The sequence below is a fragment of the Oncorhynchus masou genome, chromosome 24 (genome assembly GCF_036934945.1).
Source record: "Oncorhynchus masou masou isolate Uvic2021 chromosome 24, UVic_Omas_1.1, whole genome shotgun sequence".
Classification (NCBI taxonomy): domain Eukaryota; kingdom Metazoa; phylum Chordata; class Actinopteri; order Salmoniformes; family Salmonidae; genus Oncorhynchus; species Oncorhynchus masou.
Window position 1 is genome coordinate 118,218,642 of NC_088235.1, and position 9,902 is coordinate 118,228,543.

Sequence of the window (9,902 nt, forward strand, 5' to 3'; positions counted from 1 at the left end):
GACATGTTTATACCTCTGTATAAGTATTGCCTGAGGAGGACAGACAAGCGAATTAGTCCCAAATGGCACCCTATTCCCTATATAGTGGGGCCCTGATCCCTACATTCCCTATGGGCCCTGATCCCTACATTCCCTATGGGCTCTGATCCCTACGTCCCCTATGGGCCCTGTTCCCTATGGGCTCTGCTCCCTATATTCCCTATGGGCTCTGATCTCTATATTCCCTACGGGCCCTGATCCCTATATTCCCTATGGGCTTTCATCCCTATATTCCATATGGGCCCTGATCCCTATATTCCCTATGGGCCCTGTCCCCTATATTCCCTATGGGCCCTGTCCCCTATATTCCCTATGGGCCCTGATCCCTATATTCCCTATGGGCCCTGTTCCCTATGGGCCCTGATCCCTATTTTCCATATGGGCCCAGTTCCCTATATTCCCTATGGGCCCTGATCCCTATTTTCCCTATGGGCCCTGTTCCCTATATTCCATATGGGCCCTGATCCCTATTTTCCCTATGGGCCCTGATCGATATGTTCCCTATGGGCCCTGTTCCCTATATTCCCTATGGGCCCTGATCGATATGTTCCCTATGGGCCCTGATCCCTATATTCCATATGTGCCCTGAACCCTATATTCCATATGGGCCCTGATCCCTATGTTCCCTATGGGCCCTGATCCCTATGTTCCCTATGGGCCCTGATCCCTATGTTCCCTATGGGCCCTGATCCCTATGTTCCCTATGGGCCCTGATCCCTATTTTTCCTATGGGCCCTGATCCCTATTTTCCCAATGGGCTTTGATCCCTATATTCCCTATGGGCCATGATCCCTATATTCCCTATGGGCCCTGATCCCTATATTCCCTATGGGCCCTGTTCCCTATGGGCCCTGATCCCTATATTCCATATGGGCCCTGATCCCTATATTCCATATGTGCCCTGATCCCTATATTCCCTATGGGCCCTGATCCCTATGTTCCCTATGGGCCCTGTTCCCTATGGGCCCTGATCCTTACATTCCCTATTGGCCATGATCCCTATATTCCCTATGGGCCTTTCCCCTATATTCCCTATGGGCCCTGTTCCCTATGGGCCCTGATCCCTATGTTCCCTATGGGCTTTGATCCCTATATTCCCTATGGGCCCTGTCCCCTATATTCCCTATGGGCCCTGTTCCCTATGGGCCCTGTTCCCTATATTCCCTATGGGCCCTGTTCCCTATATTCCATATGGGCTTTGATCCCTATGTTCCCTATGGGCCCTGATCCCTATGTTCCCTATGGGCCCTGATCCCTATGTTCCCTATGGGCCCTGATCTCTATGTTCCCTATGGGCCATGATCCCTATGTTCCCTATGGGCCCTGATCCCTATGTTCCCTATGGGCCCTGATCCTTATATTCCCTATGGGCCCTGATCCCTATGTTCCCAATGGGCCCTGATCTCTATATTCCTTATGGGCTTTGATCCCTATATTCCCTATGGGCCCTGTTCCCTATATTCCCTATGGGCCCTGATCCCTATATTCCCTATGGGCCCTGATCCCTATATTCCCTATGGGCCTTTCCCCTATATTCCCTATGGGCCCTGTTCCCTATATTCCCTATGGGCCCTGTTCCCTATATTCCATATGGGCCCTGATCCCTATATTCCCTATTGGCCCTGTTCCCTATATTCCCTATTGGCCCTGATCCCTATGTTCCCTATGGGCCCTGATCCTTACATTCCCTATTGGCCATGATCCCTATATTCCCTATGGGCATTTCCCCTATATTCTCTATGGGCCCTGTTCCCTATATTCCCTATGGGCCCTGTTCCCTATATTCCATATGGGCCCTGATCCCTATATTTCCTATGGACCCTGATCCCTATGTTCCCTATGATCCTTACATTCCCTATTGGCCATGATCCCTATATTCCCTATGGGCCTTTCCCCTATATTCCCTATGGGCCCTGTTCCCTATGGGCCCTGATCCCTATGTTCCCTATGGGCTTTGATCCCTATATTCCCTATGGGCCCTGTCCCCTATATTCCCTATGGGCCCTGTTCCCTATATTCCCTATGGGCCCTGTTCCCTATGGGCCCTGTTCCCTATATTCCCTATGGGCCCTGTTCCCTATATTCCATATGGGCTTTGATCCCTATGTTCCCTATGGGCCCTGATCCCTATGTTCCCTATGGGCCCTGATCTCTATGTTCCCTATGGGCCATGATCCCTATGTTCCCTATGGGCCCTGATCCCTATGTTCCCTATGGGCCCTGATCCTTATATTCCCTATGGGCCCTGATCCCTATGTTCCCAATGGGCCCTGATCTCTATATTCCTTATGGGCTTTGATCCCTATATTCCCTATGGGCCCTGTTCCCTATATTCCCTATGGGCCCTGATCCCTATATTCCCTATGGGCCCTGATCCCTATATTCCCTATGGGCCTTTCCCCTATATTCCCTATGGGCCCTGTTCCCTATATTCCCTATGGGCCCTGTTCCCTATATTCCATATGGGCCCTGATCCCTATATTCCCTATTGGCCCTGTTCCCTATATTCCCTATTGGCCCTGATCCCTATGTTCCCTATGGGCCCTGATCCTTACATTCCCTATTGGCCATGATCCCTATATTCCCTATGGGCATTTCCCCTATATTCTCTATGGGCCCTGTTCCCTATATTCCCTATGGGCCCTGTTCCCTATATTCCCTATGGGCCCTGTTCCCTATATTCCATATGGGCCCTGATCCCTATATTTCCTATGGGCCCTGATCCCTATGTTCCCTATGGGCCCTGGTCAACAGTAGTGCACTATATGGTGAATAGTGTGCCATTTGGTATGCATATTGTTATTGTTTATCATGATGAGAGGACATATGCCAGAGGCTTCTTCCCTCCATGATTCTAAAGCAGGGTTCCCCAACTGGCTCCCCGAGGGTCATTTTATTTGGGTCCTACTGTAGTGCACTATAAACAGGTGCCATTTGGGACATAGCCCGCGTTATACTGTACTCACCTGTACTGTGTGTTAAACAAGGTGTGTATTGAACTGTGTGATGACAGACTGAAGCAGAACATCCAACCTCACATGACTGACACTCCAAAGTTACCTTCCCTTCAATGAACTGTTCCAGTTTCAAAAGAAGTGCCTCTTAACTGTACTGTAGGTACAAATTGTAGCAACCTTAATGCCTTTCCCCATGTTGTCTGTCAGGACTGCGCTGCACGTGTGTGATCCAACCATAGAAATAAAAACAAAACAAACACACATTTTAATTGTGTTAATGTTACATTCACATGTTATGTTTGCCCACTCTCTTTGGGGAGTTTGGAAAATGTTTATGATGGATTGTACTGTATGTCAGTGTCATCACTGACATATAATTATTCATTCATGTGACTGTCATCAAAATAAAATACAATAACATACGATGATGACCGACAGTAAACAGAATGTTTGTAATATCAGCTACTTAGTGGTCAGAACTGTCAGCATAAGCTTTAATAAAATGATACGTCCTACAATGTTATTGCTTCAATAATCATTTCCATGTAGATTACATTGCTTATTGTCAAGATAAATAATTTTGCATAACAATGAGTTGGCAAGATTGAACAAACAGACTGGCCCTGTTTCAATAGACTCAACTAGTCTATTGATCTGTAGCATTGAGTTCAGTCAGAGAGACAGTATTGATCTGTAGCATTGAGTTCAGTCAGACGGACAGTCTATAGTCTGTGTAGTAGTGAGTTCAGACAGTATTGATCTGTAGTAGTGAGTTCAGTCAGACAGTCTATTGATCTGTAGCAGTGAGTTCAGACAGTCTATTGATCTGTAGTAGAGAGTTCGGACAGTCTATTGATCTGTAGTAGTGAGTTCAGTCAGACAGTCTATTGATCTGTAGTAGAGAGTTCAGTCAGACAGTCTATTGATCTGTAGTAGAGAGTTCAGTCAGACAGTCTATTGATCTGTAGTAGAGAGTTCAGTCAGACAGTCTATTGATCTGTAGTAGGGAGTTCAGTCAGACAGTCTATTGATCTGTAGTAGGGAGTTCAGTCAGACAGTCTATTGATCTGTAGTAGAGAGTTCAGGCAGTCTATTGATCTGTAGTAGAGAGTTCAGGCAGTCTATTGATCTGTAGTAGAGAGTTCAGGCAGTCTATTGATCTGTAGTAGAGAGTTCAGGCAGTCTATTGATCTGTAGTAGAGAGTTCAGGCAGTCTATTGATCTGTAGTAGGGAGTTCAGTCAGACAGTCTATTCATCTGTAGTAGAGAGTTCAGGCAGTCTATTGATCTGTAGCAGTGAGTTCAGTCAGAGAGACAGTATTGACCTGTAGCATTGAGTTCAGTCAGACGGACAGTCTATAGTCTGTGTAGCAGTGAGTTAACTCAGTCTATTGATCTATCGTAGTGAGTTCAGACAGTCTATTGATCTATGGTCGTGAGTTCAGACAGTTTATTGATCTGTAGTAGTGAGTTCAGTCAGACAGTCTATTGATCTGTAGCAGTGAGTTCAGTCAGACAGTCTATTCATCTGTAGTAGTGAGTTCAGTCAGACAGTCTATTTATCTGTAGCATTGAGTTCAGTCAGACAGTCTATTGATCTGTAGCATTGAGTTCAGTCAGACGGACAGTCTATAGTCTGTTTAGCAGTGAGTTCACTCAGTCTATTGATCTATCGTAGTGAGTTCGGACAGTCTATTGATCTGTAGTAGAGAGTTCGGACAATCTATTGATCTGTACTAGTGAGTTCAGACAGTCTATTGATCTGTAGCATTGAGTTCAGTCAGACGGACAGTCTATAGTCTGTTTAGCAGTGAGTTCACTCAGTCTATTGATCTATCGTAGTGAGTTCAGACAGTCTATTGATCTGTAGTAGAGAGTTCAGGCAGTCTATAGATCTGTAGTAGTGAGTTCAGTCAGACAGTCTTTTGATCTGTAGTAGGAAGTTCAGTCAGACAGTCTATTGATCAGTAGTAGTGAGTTCAGACATTCTATTGATCTGTAGTAGAGAGTTCAGGCAGTCTATAGATCTGTAGTAGTGAGTTCAGTCAGACAGTCTATTGATCTGTAGTAGTGAGTTCAGTCAGACAGTCTATTGATCTGTAGTAGAGAGTTCAGACAGTCTATTGATCTGTAGTAGAGAGTTCAGACAGTCTATTGATCTGTAGCAGTGAGTTCAGTCAGAGAGACAGTATTGACCTGTAGCATTGAGTTCAGTCAGACGGACAGTCTATAGTCTGTGTAGCAGTGAGTTAACTCAGTCTATTGATCTATCGTAGTGAGTTCAGACAGTCTATTGATCTATGGTCGTGAGTTCAGACAGTTTATTGATCTGTAGTAGAGAGTTCAGTCAGTCTATTGATCTGTAGTAGTGAGTTCAGTCAGACAGTCTATTGATCTGTAGTAGTGAGTTCAGTCAGACAGTCTATTGATCTGTAGCAGTGAGTTCAGACAGTCTATTGATCAGTAGTAGTGAGTTCAGACATTCTATTGATCTGTAGTAGAGAGTTCAGAGAGTCTATTGATCTGTAGTAGGGAGTTCAGTCAGACAGTCTATTTGTCAGGATTTGGCCAGGGTTGTTCCGGTTTTTGGTCACTAGATGCCCCCATTGTGCTTTTTGACCTATTGCTTTCCCTTGATCCCCATTATTATTTGCACCTGTGCCTCGTTTTTCCCCTGATTGTATTTAAACCCTTAGTTTTCCTCAGTTCTTTGCTCTGTGTTTGTATGTTAGCACCCAGCCCTAGTATTCTGTGAACTCTTGTTGATCCCGGTGGACGCTCTTGTGGAATTCTGTTTTTTGTTCTTGTTTATTTATTTTTGAGTATCTTTTGAGGCTTTTTATGCTATACCTACCACCTTGTGGATTTACCTTTTTGTCTTTGAGGATTACCTTTGTTCTTGTGGAATTCCTTTTGAGGTTGTGGAGTTACATGTTTTCCTGAAGGACTTCACTTTTTACTTTATTAAATACACCGTCTCAAGTACTGCTGTGTCTGCCTCATCTTCTGGGTTCTGCTGACTATTCGTGGCTCAGTTGGTTAAGTGACTGTTTCTCACTCCGGAGACCCAGGTTCGTAACCGGGTCCTGACAATCCTATTTCGCAACAAAGCGTCCCCTTCACTCATGCTGCCAAACATACCCTGGGTAAAACTGACTATCCTACCGATCCTTGACTTGACTTGACAATGGTGACTTTAAAACAGTCACAGAGTTTAATGGCTGTGACAGGAGAAGACTGAGGATGGATCCACAACATTGTAGTTATTCCACAATACTAAACTAATTGACAGAGTGAAAAGAACAAAGGCTGTAGAGAATACTAATACTCCAAAACCTTGTTTGCAACAAGGCACTAAAACAATACTGTAAAAGACTTAGCAAAGTAATACACTTTTTGAAGTTGTAAATGAGAACTTGTTCTCAACTGGCCTACCTGGTTAAATAAAGGTGTTCTCAACTGGCCTACCTGGTTAAATAAAGGTGTTCTCAACTGGCCTACCTGGTTAAATAAAGGTGTTCTCAACTGGCCTACCTGGTAAAATAAAAAAAGTCTGGTTAGCTTCAGTTGATCAGAGTATCGCACTGATAACGCAAAGGTTGCAGGTTTGATACCCGTACTGGACAAGATCTATTTTGGGGCGGCAGGTAGCCTAGTTGTTAGAGTGGTGGACCGGGAGGCAGGTAGCCTAGTGGTTAGAGAGTTTGACCGGGAGGCAGGTAGCCTAGTGGTTTCTAGAGTTGGATCGGGAGGCAGGTAGCCTAGTGGTTAGAGAGTTGTACCGGGAGACAGGTAGCCCAGTGGTTAGAGAGTTGGACCGGGAGACAGGTAGCCCAGTGGTTAGAGAGTAGGACAGGGAGGCAGGTAGCCCAGTGGTTAGAGAGTAGGACAGGGAGGCAGGTAGCCCAGTGGTTAGAGAGTTGGACCGGGAGGCAGGAAGCCTAGTGGTTAGAGAGTTGGACCAGGAGACAGGTAGCCTAGTGGTTAGAGAGTAGGACCGGAAGGCAGGTAGCCTAGTGGTTTCTAGAGTTGGATCGGGAGGCAGGTAGCCTTGTGGTGAGAGAGTTGGACCGGGAGGCAGGAAGCCTAGTGGTTAGAGAGTTGGACCGGGAGGCAGGTAGCCTAGTGGTCAGAGAGTTGGACCGGGAGGCAGGTAGCCTAGTGTTTAGAGAGTTGGACCGGGAGGCAGGTAGCCCTGTGGTGAGAGAGTTGGACCGGGAGGCAGGTAGCCCAGTGGTTAGAGAGTTGGACCGGGAGGCAGGTAGTCTAGTGGTTAGAGAGTTGGACCGGGAGGCAGGTAGCCTAGTGGTCAGAGAGTTGGACCGGGAGGCAGGTAGCCTAGTGGTCAGAGAGTTGAACCGGGAGGCAGGTAGCCTAGTGGTTAGAGAGTTGGACCGGGAGACAGGTAGCCCAGTGGTTAGAGAGTTGGACCGGGAGGCAGGTAGCCCAGTGGTTAGAGAGTTGGACCGGGAGGCAGGTAGCCTAGTGGTTAGAGAGTTGGACCGGGAGGCAGGTAGCCTAGTGGTTTCTAGAGTTGGACCGGGAGGCAGGTAGCCTAGTGGTGAGAGAGTTGGACCGGGAGGCAGGTAGCCCAGTGGTTAGAGTTGGACCGGGAGGCAGGTAGCCTAGTGGTCAGAGAGTTGGACCGGGAGGCAGGTAGCCTAGTGTTTAGAGAGTTGGACCGGGAGGCAGGTAGCCCTGTGGTGAGAGAGTCGGACCGGGAGGCAGGTAGTCTAGTGGTTAGAGAGTTGGACTGGGAGGCAGGTAGCCTAGTGGTTAGAGAGTTGGACCGGGAGACAGGTAGCCCAGTGGTTAGAGAGTTGGACCGGGAGGCAGGTAGCCCAGTGGTTAGAGAGTTGGACCGGGAGGCAGGAAGCCTAGTGGTTAGAGAGTTGGACCGGGAGGCAGGTAGCCTAGTGGTTTCTAGAGTTGGACCGGGAGGCAGGTAGCCTAGTGGTTTCTAGAGTTGGACCGGGAGGCAGGTAGCCTAGTGGTCAGAGAGTTGGACCGGGAGGCAGGTAGCCCAGTGGTTAGAGTTGGACCGGGAGGCAGGTAGCCTAGTGGTTTCTAGAGTTGGACCGGGAGGCAGGTAGCCTAGTGGTCAGAGAGTTGGACCGGGAGGCAGGTAGCCCAGTGGTTAGAGTTGGACCGGGAGGCAGGTAGCCCAGTGGTTAGAGTTGGACCGGGAGGTTGCTAGATCAAATCCCCGAGCTGACAGGGTAAAAATCTGTCGTTCTGCCCCTGAACAGACAGTTAACCCACTGTTCCTAGGCCGTCATTATAAATACGAATTTGTTCTTAACTGACTTGCCTCCCGGTTAAGGTTAAATTTAACAAGTCAAGGGGTATGAATCCTTCTTGATGGCTCTATAGAATTAGTAAAACATGTGCTTGGCTCTCAGTTCAACTAGCTAGTTAGCGACATGTTTTGCTCATTCCACGCTAAATATGACTTAGTGTAACTACATTAGTTTCCTTCGTTGAAATTGTTATTTAGGCGCCTAGTTAACGTCAGTGAGCGTGCTTTTTTTTACCATTCTAACTAGCTACCTAGCTAGTTAGCGGCCATCTGCTACATATAGGTGGGATTCATTGACAGTCTGTCCTTGAATGTATTTCGGCACTGAACAAATTCTGCTCAAGGAACACGGATTTAGTGTTATAGCTAGTACCAGGCTGGGCAGGAAAACTGAAGTAAAGCAGAGTTATATCTAGGAGAGCCTGAGATTCATACCATGTCCTCCAGCTCGCGACTGGTTCGGTTAGCTGCGCCGTCTTGGCCCTGGACGGGGCTCGCGCTGCCTTCTGGAGTTGTCCGTTCCCCATTCCGTTTCCCCGGTGAGTCCTTCGTCTTGCTGCGGTTCCACAGGTAAACAGCTCCTACACCCAGCACTATGGGGGTTCCGATCAGGAGGGCCAGCTGCCAGCGAGGGAGACTGCTCCCGGACTGCGGCTCAACGGGCTTTGAAGCGGCCATCATCCACCATGCAAGGAGAGCACACAACACAGCTTATACTACCGACTCCGTTATCGGCGAGGTCATTGCAGAAACAGCGGAATCTTGGGATACTGGCGGGCGCCTTGCAACTGCAACCGGGGCGGGGTACTCTGTACTTCCGGACTACACAGGACAACAACAACAAAAACACCACTGCAAAATGACATGCAGTGCAAGGGCCCCATCTAGTGTACGTTGTATGTAATGGAGGCTGCAACAAATTCATATCAACAGACCCACCTTGACTATGAGAGATACAGTATGTCTGTATTTGTTGTGCTTTACCACTGATAAAGATGGTCATTATTTAACACTCACATAAACTGTTAATGTTATTAACCTTTATTTTAACAAGGTGTCATATTGAGACCAAAGCTGCGTTCGAATACCCATACTAACATACTATATACTATATACTATTAGTCTATAGGTCTAGACACTAGAACTGTGTTCCAATAACCATACTAACATACTGTATACTACATACTATATACTATATACTATTAGTCCATAGGTCTAGAGACTAGAACTGTGTTCCAATACCCATACTAACATACTGTATACTACATACTATACACTATATACTATTAGTCTATAGGTCTAGAGCTGTGTTCCAATACCCATACTAACATACTGTATACTACATAATATATACTATATACTATTAGTCTATAGGTCTAGAGACTAGAGCTGTGTTCTAATACCCATACTAACATACTGTATACTACATACTATATACTATTAGTCTATAGGTCTAGAGACTAGAGCTGTGTTCCAATACCCATACTAACATACTGTATACTACATACTATTAGTCTATAGGTCTAGAGACTAGAGCTGTGTTCCAATACCCATACTAACACACTGTATACTACATACTATATACTATATACTATTAGTCTATAGGT